Source organism: Apium graveolens, chromosome 4 (genome assembly GCF_009905375.1).
Source record: "Apium graveolens cultivar Ventura chromosome 4, ASM990537v1, whole genome shotgun sequence".
Classification (NCBI taxonomy): domain Eukaryota; kingdom Viridiplantae; phylum Streptophyta; class Magnoliopsida; order Apiales; family Apiaceae; genus Apium; species Apium graveolens.
The window spans coordinates 236,689,664-236,704,267 of record NC_133650.1 but is presented as its reverse complement, the minus strand read 5'-3'; positions in this window follow the sequence as shown (position 1 = coordinate 236,704,267).

Sequence of the window (14,604 nt, the reverse complement as noted above, 5' to 3'; positions counted from 1 at the left end):
GTGAGGATTGTGCTGGTTTGAAATATGTTCTGATGGTTGGTTGTGGTTGTGGTTGAGAAGTTTGAGCTGTTTGTGTAGTGGTTGTAGGTGCCGATGGAGGTTGGGATGGTTGTACATCAGGATATATAGCACTGTATGTGAGAGGGCCAGAGTTTACTAAGACCTGTTTGACTGACTGTGGAATTTGGAGGGGTCTTAGTACAACCTTCTTATTATCAGTAGATAATAAGTCAGTGAAAGCCCTTTTAGCAAGTTTAAAGGGTTCAATCAACTCACTAGCTAGTTGGGCCTTATCAGAACTACAGAAACTGTAAATAAGTTGGCAAAATCTAGCAAAATATACAGTATTTCTGTCCTCTTGCATCCTATCCCCAATAAATCCTAGCACAACACTAGCATAATCAAAATGAGTTTGATTAATGAGAGCATACCCGATTTGCTGACTCAGGATTGGGATTGCATCAAAGTTGGAGCACTTGTTGGCAAAGGCCTTGGTGATGCAGTCGAAAAAGAAACTCCACTCCCTCCTGATGTGGGGCCTCTTCAATTGTCCCAGCTTGGACAAAGATTTTTCATAACCAAGGTTTTCCATCATCTGTTGAAGAGCTGGTTCCCCAATTTGTGAACTGTAAACACAGTTTTCTGGAAGATGTAAAGCTTGTCGAACAGTTGACAATGTAACCAAGTGTTCATCTTCCCCTGTTGTAAATATGATGCTTGGGGACCCATTTGAATCACCATCATCATAAACACCACTCCTCCAAAACTCCAGTACTTGAGTTCCTGAGAGTGCTTCTGGTTGGGTCAAAGCATACCCAATCTCACTTCGAGATAGAAAATCTTGGATAAAGTGAAGTTCTGATGGAGCTGCATCCTTAGAAAGAATAGTCATGTAGTTATTAGGAACAAAATTGGCTCCATCATAAATCAGATCTTTTGGTGCCATTCTTGTAGAGAAATAAGTGAGAAAATGTGTGTTTGCAAAGTGTTTAATAAAATGCCTGTGAAAAATAGAGCTTCAGAGAATATTAGAAAGAGAGAGAGAGAATAATAGAGATAAGAAAAGAATTAGAAAGTAGGTATATATACTCTCTCCACTCAACAGCTCTTTTTGGAAGTAAAACAGACACTTTACACCTGTCAGCCAGTAAATAGTTAAAGCAGTAGTTAGTGGGCATGAGAAATAAGCAATAATTATTGTGCACATGCAGTTGTCAAGGCAAACACGTTTCCCACTAACCAAATGATTATGACTGTTTTATCTCACTTAAATATATTATGATAAAATATGACTGCTACTGTAAATATTAAAACTAAGCCAAGTAATTAAATAATGCCACGAAGCATCAGAGTTTCCATCAGGATTTGCATCAGAACTTGACTATTATCAGAATTTAACGGTCATCAGAATATGGCTTCTGTACTCAAACAGTGAATGTTTGTTTCTGTGATTCTTCATACAAATACTGACTTGTTTCTTCAGAGTTTAATCATCAGAACTTTCATCAGAACTTGTCCTCAGAATTTATGCAAATAATACTAAACTATTTGTCAAAAACAACTTAATCACCACAGTAATTTTCATCATATATATGGAGTGAGAGTGTGTGCATTTGCAAATGATCAGATAAAGATTAAAGTCTGATAAACTTCATTATATCTTAGAAATAAGGCATAACTAAGAAAAGTGCATAAAATATGTCTTTAATTTTGAAGTCTACTATAGAATAAATTTATGCAAGAGTCCACCTCAACTGTTTGTGCTCATTTAATGCATCTTTTGACATTCTTTTTACAGTGGCTTCTCAGTGTAAGTGAGTCACAACTTCTATCAGAATTTATGCTATTATCAGAGTATTTCTCCAGTAATCAGAGAATGTGAAAAGTCACCAAGAAAAATTTATTTGCTTTTCTAATGCATATTACTTAATACCAGCAATGCACTTGGGTCTTCCCTTTCACATATTTACTCTAGATCTCAAAGGAGTACCTGATTTTGATTTTCTTCTTTTCTTTTCTTCAGATAAGTGAGGCTTATCAAGCATGTAGTTCATCCTTAAGATTTACAGACATCAGAATTTGACAGATAAGAAGCAAAAATCTAGTTTGTGACTTAGTAATAAGATACACAAAGTAAATTTGACTAAGCTCAAAATCAGAATTTGCTTGTGTTAATGAATTTCCACATAAACAACTAATTCAAACATGGGATTTCTAGTATGTTAAAGACTACTAGGTCAGCATCTAGCACAATAATCCTCATTGGAATGAATAGCCACAGAACATTCAAAACATTATCAGAGTATATAAAATCACATTAGATAACAATCAATATTTAATATATTATATTTTAAGCACAGATTACATAGAGATAAGACAATTTGTAAACACTGATCATAAAGTCTGATGCATGAGAACAAAAACTAATAAGATTTTGAGAAAGAACCTGAAACCATTCCAAGTTTATTTATCGGTCTTGTAAAAGTAGCTTCACATAGTGGTTTGGTGAAGATATCCGCTAGTTGTTGATCTTTTGGAACAAAATGCAATTCCACTGTACCTTCCATCACATGTTCCCTTATGAAATGGTACCTAATGCTGATGTACTTTGTCATTGAGTGTTGAACTGTAGAAGGGGGTTGAATATAGTGTTTATACAATCAAATCGATTTTAACACAAGTATGTAACAAAGATCAAATATATTTAAATAAACTCTGTTATAATAGAACTATTGTTCTCTCTCAGTGATGAACAATATCACTAAGAGCTTCTAGGTTACAATGTATAATCTTCTTGATAATGATAACACATATAGTGTAAACCCTAAGCTGTGTTTATATAGTACATAGTTACAAGATATCTTCTAATTGATATGGAATATAATTCTGTCTCCTAAAATATATCAATCAGATATCTTCTACAAGTCTTCTAGTCCTCTAACTCTTCATGCATATCTTTTTTTTGTTTTAGTCCAGATCTTCTCCTATAAATCAGCCGCATTCCTTATCTGAAGTCTTCCTGCACTTAAGTTCTGATATATATCTTCTGACGCCTTAAGTCCTGATATTAAGTTCTGACTTCAGTAAGTTCTGATAAGTCCTGTTGTTAAGTTCTGAAAACTAAACACAAATTAGATTAGACATGACATCTGAAATATATCTAACAGATAATAGTATCAATATTCCTAAAGGTCCCTAGTCGAGTATTATTATTAAGGGACAATAATAATGCATTAAGACTGGTGTGTTTGTTGACTGATGATCATATCTCATTGATCATAGGTATAGTGATACTAAAGTCAAAAATACAGGCATATGTAAATGTACATGGTGCTGGACAGACCTGATGTGAAATTCTACATATCTGTTATGTCATAAGTAATTCTCACAGTGATAATAATGTAATGGTCCTTAGACCTGAAGTCATTATATTTCTATACGAGAATTAATATACATTGATTCCATTAAATGTTATCCTTGACCGGGTAATGATAAAAGTGGACATCGGGTATATTATGAATCGTATGAGAAATATGAATGATCTAGATAGGATTTAACCCTCCTATTTTAGGAGTGATATTATTGGCCTCTTGTGTGATCTAGACTATGAAATGCGTGGCCACGCTCAAACGGCTATAAGGCTGTGCCCGAAAAACGAGAGTCTCAAGGCTCGGCTTCAATGGTACAGAAAAACGCTCCTGGGGACGTGGCGATTGTTTTGGATACTACGTGATTGGGATAAGAAAAGAAAGTAGAACTCTTCCATAGGTTTTTCATTCTTTCCATATCCCTCTATTGGTCTAGCGAGCCCTCCTAGCCGCCTAGAGTGCAGCCTGCCTGCGGAAGACCGTAACATAAGTAACTCTGTGCTGTTGATTTGATATGATAAGGAAACTTGGATTAAACTATGATGAAGATGACACATTACATGCCTCTAGTTTAATCTATAATATTTGATTAAAGGGATTATATTACATTGTATATTATTCACGAAAGGTTTGATCGATCACTGATTTAATTATTATTACTTGGGTAGCAATGATGTATTATTAGATGTCACTCATTGTTTACGATTTTAAATTAGATTTAAAATTTGTTGCCAACGTAATAATAACCTATAGGGTCACACACAAAGAATGCTTGAAGGATTATTTAATTTAAATTGGATTTAAATTAAATTGAAGTAATTTGAATTATTTATAATATTAATTAAGTTTGACTTAATTAATTAGATAAATAATGATATTCAAATTTACTAATATTAATTATGAAATTTATTTGTTAATTAATTAAGTGAGACTTAATTATAATACAAATAAGAATTTTGAATTAATAATAACTCCTAATTAGTTAAGAGTTATAATTCGTTTTTCTACTCTCTATATAATATCTCTTGTGTGGCTGATTTTTTGGTGTGCAAAAAAAGAGTTTTACTAAAACCCTAGCGACCAAGGGAGAAGATGGAGAGAGCAGGAAGAAACGAGTTTGTGCTAGTACACATTCAATCCTTGCATTCAAGCATTCGTGTGGATACCGATAGAGCGTAGATCCCGAGAGTGTGATGCGTGGTGATTGAACAAGCTTTGGATCTCCATTAATCAAATAATTTGTAAAGCTTCTTAAGGTAAACAATCTAATCTACAAATTAAATATCTATTTTTCACATGGATCCTGCGGTGGGTTTCGAAAATTCTGATTTTTCACATTTTTAATTACTGTTTCCGTTGCGTTTATGTGCTCGAAACCCTTCAAACCCCTCATTATTCCGGATCTCTTACAGGTTATGGTATGAAACAATAATCTAACCTTCTAAAATTACAATAACTAAAAACCATTTTATTACCTCTTTACTAACTTCCTTGTATTATTCACCCTGACACCTCCAAATACCTTCAGCTGGGATCTCTCCACTTTGGCTGTCTATTAAGAGCTATTCACTTTTGTCCTTTATTTAACACTGAAAGAAATAAAAATTCACAAAGAAAGAGTGAGCCAAAAATGCCCAACAAGTATCATAATTGGTTTCCAGGTATCAGATCAAAAAAACTTCTGGAAACAATCTTTAAATGATTTCAAAACATCTTTATTTATATAAAACAGTTGAGCGAATAAAACATAGGCCCTCATTGGCCTTTAATCATAAATCAAATTTCTCTGTAAAAGAACAGTGAACGTTTCACTGATTCATTTCTTGAATCAAATCTTTATTTATTTTTGCAATCATAAACTTTCCAAGAAGGAATGTCGTTAGTCGTTAATGGCGATCAACAATAAATTAGACTGGACACTAGAACTAACATATATGCACTATAACCCGCTGATCAGTCAGGATATAGTACGGATCTATACCCAACTACATAGACCCACCAACATATGGGGTACCCAGGCACTATGGCCTAATAATCAAGGGTCTAGTCATCCCTGACCCTTAGGGGCAAGCTCATTCCTGGCCCTCATCATAATCATCCAGTTCATAGAGTATTTTGATGTCAAATCACTTTGATTTCAAAACACCCCGATTCAGGGTCCCCAAATAACCCGAAAGAATGGGTATTTCATCAAGAGATCAATCGATAATCAAGGAACAAGATCAAAAAGGTACTTGCATAAATAAGAGTAATTTTAGTGAAATATAAAAACATTTAACTATTATGAACTTAGAATATGAATGAAGTATTTGTAGTATATTATGAGAAAGTTCAGGAATACTTGCCTCAATTGATAAGCCTCTGATCTTTAACTATCTGCCATATCACTCATTCCTGATATATTTGTATTTTAATTGAAAGGCCACTTGATATTTCTTGTCATTCACCATTTCAGGTTTATCTCTATTCTGAATCCACTCATTTCATTACTACACGTCATCAGGATTTACTTTTACAATTTTTGTCTGGCTTTGAATGCCTCGAACTATATGTATCTATCATAAAAGATACCATTCAATTAACTGACAATATATAATTGTCTAATCTATACATTTATCCTTATCGTCTACCCGCCCGATAATAACAGATTAGGATCATCTTTAATCATATAAATTTAATAGACACGTGGACTCATAATTCACATAACACACAAGCACATAAGGCACGTATCATATATTTCATATAACATATAACTGAGTTTGTCAAAACATTCGACTCGGTGTGTTCAAAACTGAAATCGAGTCGAAATACCATTTACGATAATTATGGGACTCAGAAACGTTTACAAAATTAAGCGACCTTTCGAAACAAAAGATTTTATGTCTCGAAAGTATTTTTTATGGAAGCAGAATATTTTTCTGAGTCTAGGCGCGTTCGTTTTGTATTAAACGGATGAACGGTCCATTTAATATGAATTTTTGAATATTTTTCGGAATTAAAACGGGCTTCCGTATCATTTTATAATTAAATACTAGGGTTTGAACAGTCGAATCTAATGTTAAAATAATTTTATAATAATCATCGAGCTTTGAAAAAAAATTAAATAATATTTTAAAGCTCGAAACTATTTTCCGGAATTTTTAAATCCAAATAAATAATTAAATTTAAATAAATAATCAATTAAAATTAATTAATAACTAATTAAATTAATTAATCAATTAATATTTAAATTAATTGACTAATTAAATAATTAATTATCAACTAAAATTAATTTATTAATTAATTAAGATTTTTTGAACTTAAAAATAATTTTCAGAATTAAAAATATTGATTTTTGGAATTTTAAATAACTAAAACAATTATCTGAAAATAAAATATGAATATAAATATAGTTTTTATAAATTTTATAAACAGAAATCCAAGATTTTTGAATTTTTTAAAATTATAATACCGGTTTTGAAGTCAGGGGAAACTTTAGGTGCTAAATAGCATTTTGTCACCCCTGTCGTCTTCCCCGGCGAGTTTGGCCGGCCGGACTCCATGGCCGCTGCCAAGGAGCTTTTCCGGTGACCGAAAAACAGCTAAGAACTTCGCGAAATTAACATGTAATAATCTTTAAGCTTTCAGAAACACAGCTGCAAGGTTAGAATCATCAAACTTTAACGATTTCGATCGGAAAAATCCGATCAGAATCCCCGACGCCACCATTACCAATTTTCCGATGATAGCCTTCCGATTATCATCCGTTAATCACACGTATACCAATCGAATCCTTATTCAACGATCTATAACTTGGTCAAATCAATTTCAAGTAATAACCCCAAACACAAAAATACCCAAATTTCAACTGAAATTATTAAAGAACATAAACCCTAATTCAAAATTTCACAGAATCAAACCCAATTTTCACCATGTTATTGACCTTTATTTTTGACATATAATATACCAAATTAACTAGGAGAAAATTATCTTCATGATTAAGCCATCAAATCATATAAACAACATCAAGAACAAAAATTCATATTTTAATTACTAAATAATTCGAATTAAAATAAATAAATAAGAAATTAAACTTGATTTCTGCACCAAAAGTGATGGTTGATTCATAAAGAGTTTTTCGAGAGCTTCGATTTAATATATTGCACGCCCGAATCGGAGTTCGATAACGCCTTCGTTTGTGCGATTGATTCTCAAGAACGTAATGAATAATTAGGGTTTTCTCTGTAAATTCTATATTTTTACTAATTGATTATGATTATACGAAAAAAATAAGATAACAAATAGGCTATTTATATTTATGGAATATTGGTTCATGTTGGATTGTATTGGATCGATAAATTAGTTACTTAGCCACCAAGTAACTGCAAAAATGATCAGATTTGATACCCATATTGAATAATTATCCAAACCGGACTTCTTTTAAAACACTTTATACAAAAATAACGTAATATTATCCCGTCTTTCGAGAATATGGGTTTTGTTGCTTTATCGACATGATTATTGTATCGAAAATTTTGCGTCGGGATACGTACGGGTCAAACCGTAATCCGGATCGAAAAAGTTAAAACACGGAAAATGTCCGGAATTACCACATTAGGTTAAGAAGGAGTTTTCGGAAGAGTTTTGAGTTGTAAAAACGTAAAAACGGTTGAAGTTGGACGATTTCCGGATTTATAAAATAGTTTTGTAATCATTCAGAAAATAATTAATAAATTCATAAATCATTATAAAATCATATAACACTCCAAAAATTACCAGAAAAATACCTTAATTATCTATATTTTATTCTGGACATAATAAAATTAACATACCTATACTTTATCACATATAAATATCTATATATCAAAACCAATCATCGGATAACTTATCACAAATCACATAACAATCACATAATAATTATATAATAATCATTCATCGATAAAAATAATTACACGCTATGTCCCAGATATTACATCCACCCTAATTCCTTCGCTTCCAATTATATGCCCTAAAAATTGAACTTCTTTTAACCAAAACTCACAGTTTGAGAACTTTTCAAACAACCTCTCTTGTCTAAGAATCTCCAAAACTATCCACAAGTGTTGCTCATGCTCTTCTTCCGTCTTCGAATATATTAGAATATCATCAATGAATACCACAACAAACTGTTCCAAGCATTTCTTGAAAACTCGATTCATTAAGTCCATAAAAGCTGCGCGAGCATTTGTTAATCTGAAAGGCATTACTAAAAACTCATAATGTCTGTATCTCGTCCTAAATGCCGTCTTTGGCATGTCTTCTGGTTTAATCTTTAATTAGTGGTATCCCGACCTCAAGTCAATCTTTGAAAAACACTTCGCTCCTTTTAGATGATAAAATAAATCATCTATTCTCGGCAACAGATACCGATTCTTAATCGATACAGAGTCCCATCCTTCCGTCTTTCTTCTTTACGAAAAGAACTGGCGCTCCCTATGACGACGTACTTGGCCTTATGACTCCTTTATCCAAAAGTTCTTGTATCTGACTCGCTAACTCTTTCATTTCTGTTGGTGCCATTCTATAAGGTGCCTTCGAAATGGGTTCAGTGCCTGGAGCGAGATTAATCTTGAACTCGATCTGTCGGTCTAGTGGTAGTCCTGGTAATTCCGCTGAAAACACATCTAGGAACTCTTTCACTACTGGGATCTCCTCTATGCTAGGAACTTCTTTATCGGAATCTACTACATAGGCTAAATATGCTTCACATCCTTTCCTAAGTAGCTTGTTGAGAAATAGTTGCCCTTACTTATGGCCCTTAAATATCACCTTACTCCCATTCTTTGCTCGAAAATAGACCTTCTTAGATCTACAATCTATCTGAGCATTATTCTTTCCTAACCAATCCATTCCTAATATTATATCAAACTCCCCTAACTTGAAAAGTATCAAGTCGACTGAAAACTTATGCCCCGAGATGTCAATCTCACATTGAGGGTAAAATTGACTCACAAGTATCTTTTCTTGATTGGAAATTACTATGCTCATCGCTTCACTCATATTCTTCTTATCATAATTTAATCTATTAGCAAAATTTTCTGATATAAAACACCTTGTAGCTCCTGAATCAATCAATACTTTAGCTTCAACATTGTTTATCGAAAGCTTACCTTCTATCACCTCGGAATTCTAAATAGCATCCTTCATTTTTAGATTAAAAGTCCTTGCTTACGCTTTTGGAGTCACGGTAGGTGGTGGAGGTAACTTCAACATTTCTGGTGGTAGCACGGTGCTAGTGCTTGCTATATTCATCATGTTTTTTATTAATTCGGTTGACCTGCACTCCTTGGCGATATGTCCAACTTTTCCGTACTTGTAACATGTTACTCCAGGTTTCTGTACCTTACACTCATTGGTCAAATGTCCCTTCTGATTACATCGATAGCGCGTCATGTTGAGCTTGTTGCAAATTCCCGAATGCTTCTTACCACAATGCCTACATTCGACCCTTGGCTGTTTGTCATCATTCACTTGACCCTGATTCTGCTGATGGTTTCCTTTATTATCTTATCTCTTGTTTACTTCCCCTTTCTTCTTTGCATTCCATCCTTTCTGGAATCCAATTCTCTTCACATTGCTATCTTGCTGGTATCATGATTCTGACCTCTCTTTCTGATGAAATACTTTTCTCTTCTTATTATCTCTTTCCTTTCTGGATTGTGCTCCATTACTTTCAATCAATGCCGCCTTCTAAACTACCCCAACGTAGGTACCAATCTCAGACATCGACACTCTATCTCGAATCCAATATTCGATCCCTTGTTGAAATCTCCGAGCCTTCTCTTCATCAGTATCCACATATTTGGTCACAAATCTTGACAATTTTGTAAACTTCTTCTCATATTCCAACACTGTCATACTTCTTTGTTTCAATTCAAAGAATTTCATCTCCATCTGTTTCTGCATATATCGGGGGTAATATTTTTCCAAAAATAACTCCTTAAACCTAGTCCAAGTAACTAGTTGAACTTCATCCAAAGCTTTGACTGAATCCCACCAATAAATCGCTTCCCCTTTTAAGAAATATGTGGCATATATGTTCTTCTGTTCTTCCCCTAGTCGAACCAATTTGAAAGATCTCTCCATTTCTCTTATCCAAGTGTTGGCTAATATTGGATCAGTGGTATCATGAAAAGTTGGAGGGTTCACATTCTGAAAAGTTTTGAAAGTCACAATTTGTTGAGGTGGCTCTGGTGGATCTGGTTGACGTTGGTATGGTCATGATTCTATTGGTTTCGAAATTGTTGTTGTTGGAATTATTGTTGAAGAGTTTGTTATTGTGGAGCAATTGCATTAGTCTGTTGTTGTAGAGTTTTCAATATTCGAAGGATATTGGGGTCGGTTGCAGAAGCAGTACCGGTTTTCTTTGTCTTTTTACGAGGCATATTTCTGAAAAGAAAATTGGTAACAAGCAGGTATGATTATTACAACTATTTCAAAGCTAGGTTATCACAGGGTCAATTTGATCACATGATTTTAGATTTTAACAAAGTTATTCATGATTGTAAGCAGGAAAGCAGAAATAGATAGGTAAAATTGGGACAACGAAAGTGCATAAATAAGCTTGGAACAATTGCGATAATCACAAGCATGGTTCTGAAATAACAGGTTTAAGAAAATAGTTAGGAGTATGGAAATAATTTCAAAGCCAAGGTGTCATAAAATTAAGGGGGTCACATGCATTTAGATTCCAGTTATTAGCAATAAAGGTGATATACAATTCTAGAAATGAAGGTGAAACTGAAATGAAACGGTAATTGAAACGAAATGATAATAAAATGAAACGATAGTGCATTAATCATTAAAACAAAGTTATCTTACAACGCAACCAAAGTAAGGTTCGAATTTTAAAGGTCAACGATATCATAGTTATGAAAGGAAATAAAGAAACTACATAGTTCAAGAAATACAATCAACATAAATGATATCCAACTGGAAAGGGAATAGGAAGTCTGGCTCCTAATTCGGCCTGACGGTCATCATCCTAGGTCTCCTCGTTATCATCTTGAGCTATCGGGATCTCTTCCCACTGCTCTCCCTAAAGCACCTTCACAATGCCCTGAAGTTCATCCGCTACCATCTGGATGGTGTACTAGCTGTTGCGCTCATGGTGCGCTGACATCTCCCCGAGCTTAGTGTTAATGAACTGCGTCAAGGACTCGAGTCTCGCAATCAACTGTGCCTTAGGTTCCTCCTTAAGCCGAGTATCATCCTGAAAAGCTACATCTAGCCGCTCCATAAGTCTGTCGTACTTCCCTCAGAGCCTATCAAATTGGAGCCTCAAGTCAGAGTACACGGAGAATGCTATAGTGTCAGATGGTGCCGAGGATGAAGAAGAATGCATCCTTAGCTGAGAAACAATATATACGAAGGAAAATATTAGCGACTTACTCGAATAATATCTACTTACACTCTCGTATTCCTATATATACCCTATAATCTATGCGGACTGTTCAGGGACTCTAAACCTTAGCTCTGATACCAACACCTGTCACAACCCCAAAATAAAATTACAAAATACAATTGAATAGGTATAAAGTAATTACAAACGGCTGTTAACAACAAGATCCAAGATCGCAAAGGTTCAGTGTTTGAACAGTCCAACATTACAACTATTAAAACTTATATAAAACTACTGGTCCTCACACCAGCGCCAACTATACTACCTGAGCTCTCACATAAGCCTCAGCATTACTATCGGTAGACTTACGAGCAGTCTGCTTGAATCTAACCATACTTGCTAGCTGGAATATCATGAATGAAAAAGCAAAAAGTAAGCCAAACGCTCAACAAGGTATATCATAAGACATAAATTAACATCATAATAATTTATAACTAGAAATTGAGGTGTATGGCATCATTATTCAAGTCAAAACATTTGAAACCAAATCATTGCTCAAAATCATTTTATGACGCTACGGATTACAGCCGATGATCAGCCGCGAAGTAATCCCGAACCTCGCTAGGTTCTAAACAATTTGATAGGATCCCTAGGCATCTTTTAAGCCTAATATAATAAGTGTGAAAGGGACTTGCATCTTAGTCCAATTCACCAATCTCAAGAAAACATTATTTTATTAAAAGAGCAATCATCTTTTATAAAACTGATGCCAGGGAGAAGTTTACAAAGATCTAAATAAAGGGGTTTAAATCATCAATCAAGGATTCGTGTTATGAAACTCTTATCAGAATGATTTAACTTCTCACTAGCAGGGTTTTCAAAGATGGACATCAATGGTTTGACAATCAGGGAAGAAAGTATTGAAAAAGAATCATAACATTAATCAACAAGATAGAGATCTCAAATTTTGAGGGTTATATATGGCATATATCTAGTGACAAAGTTGTGTATGATTATAAGGATTTAAGTAAAGAGTTGGTAACTTGGAGGTGTGAGAATAAAAAGGAATAGAGGTTAATCAAGAGAGATTACACAATCAAAGCATATGAAGTATTATAGTTTATAAGGGTATCTCGAAATGGCCAAGACATTTGGTTTAAGTCAAAGGTAGGTACTAGGTCGAATTGAAACAAAAGAGTGATAATGGTGTGATTTTTATAAGCGCATAAACAGACTTAAAACAAGTCCAATAATTGTAAGCATGTCACAACATATGCAATATCTCAATCTAAAATCAGAGTATTTGTAATGATATATCATGGTGACAATAATATTAATGATCATTATACGAGCATGCTATCATAATTCAAAAGAGTGGTTCGGAACACTTGCAATACATCTTAATAGTTCAGAATAATTCGCAATATATCTCGAGAGGGTTTAAGGACACTTGCCTTAAGAAGGCTGGACTAACTCTCGTCTTGATCGTGGAAGCAACTGGGAGTACTACTCGACTTTGACGGCAAGCTTAATATATTCTCCTAATCCTACACAAAATATTAGACCTCATCAAGATACACTCTCACTAAATCTCCATCCTAGTTAGAAAATTCAAATCATAGTGGCACTTAGGCCTACTTACACGTTCGACTCCTAGTATACACATAATAGCATCATATCCCAAGTAGTCATTTAGGAGCACATAACACATTTAATCACATAATATATTATTTAAATATAGTGCACTAATAAGTATTGAATGATCTCACCCCAAGAACACGATGACTCGAAGTGCTCGACTAGTCTAGTGAAACCCACTATCTCTCCAAACTCGAAGTGCCCTATCAATCCAAACCCCATTTCACGTGACTACAACCCTGGACTAACCTCCTACTGACCACTAACTACCTTAAGAAATCAATGGTCAGCTCAGGCCTTACCTCTAAAGACTCAAAAACTAAGTGCAAAGTCAAAGTGCTCCTAAGTGCGACACCTAGGTGACATCGAATGGTTTCTAGTGTCATTGAACCTTCTTCCACTCAAAGTTTGCTACTCAACTTACTACACTGGAATCTCAGAACCTAAACCTAACTTGTGCACTTGGAATGACACCAAGGCCTACCCTAGGCCTCCCCGGGCCTACTCCAAAAGTTGACTCTCCCCTGATCCAGTGACACTTAAACTGCCCTGTTTTGCTCTCACTTTATACCCTTGGTTTTAACTCTAAATCCCAAACTATGGATTTTAGACCTCCCACATTCTCCCTAGTATCAGTGCTAACCAAGACCTAATGAGGGCCTACCCATAGCACCACTTTATGACCTCCAAACTACACCAAACCTAAACTCTCCCCTATTTCGGTAGATTTAGTGTTTTCATGTGTGCACCTCACTTTCATGGTAGGTTTTGTTTAATCTAAGGCTTCTGAACTCAAGTATAACCCAAGTCCCAACTCTCTGTATCTCGGGCCTACCAAGGCCTAAAAAATGCCCCTTCCAAAACTCACCTATAACTAGTATGCAAATCTGGAAAAACCATGTGTCCTACTCTAATCCTTCCACCTTAACTCCCACCTCAAAACCAAGAGATCAACCTTAACCCAAGCAACCCTAATGCACTAATACCCTTAACTAATGCCTCAACAAGTGGGGAGACCATTCATACCCTAATGCACCTCCATGCAAACAATATACTACAAGCAATTCAAGTTAACAATTTATCACGATTTCGGCTAAACATGAAAGATTATTTCTTACAAATTCGACTTTAAACACTTATCCAACACTAGTAATCATGCATACTATCTTACCTTAACTAATTTTAGAAAAATAACATGGCAACAACTCTTATTATGCATAAACAAATTAGAATTTCAAG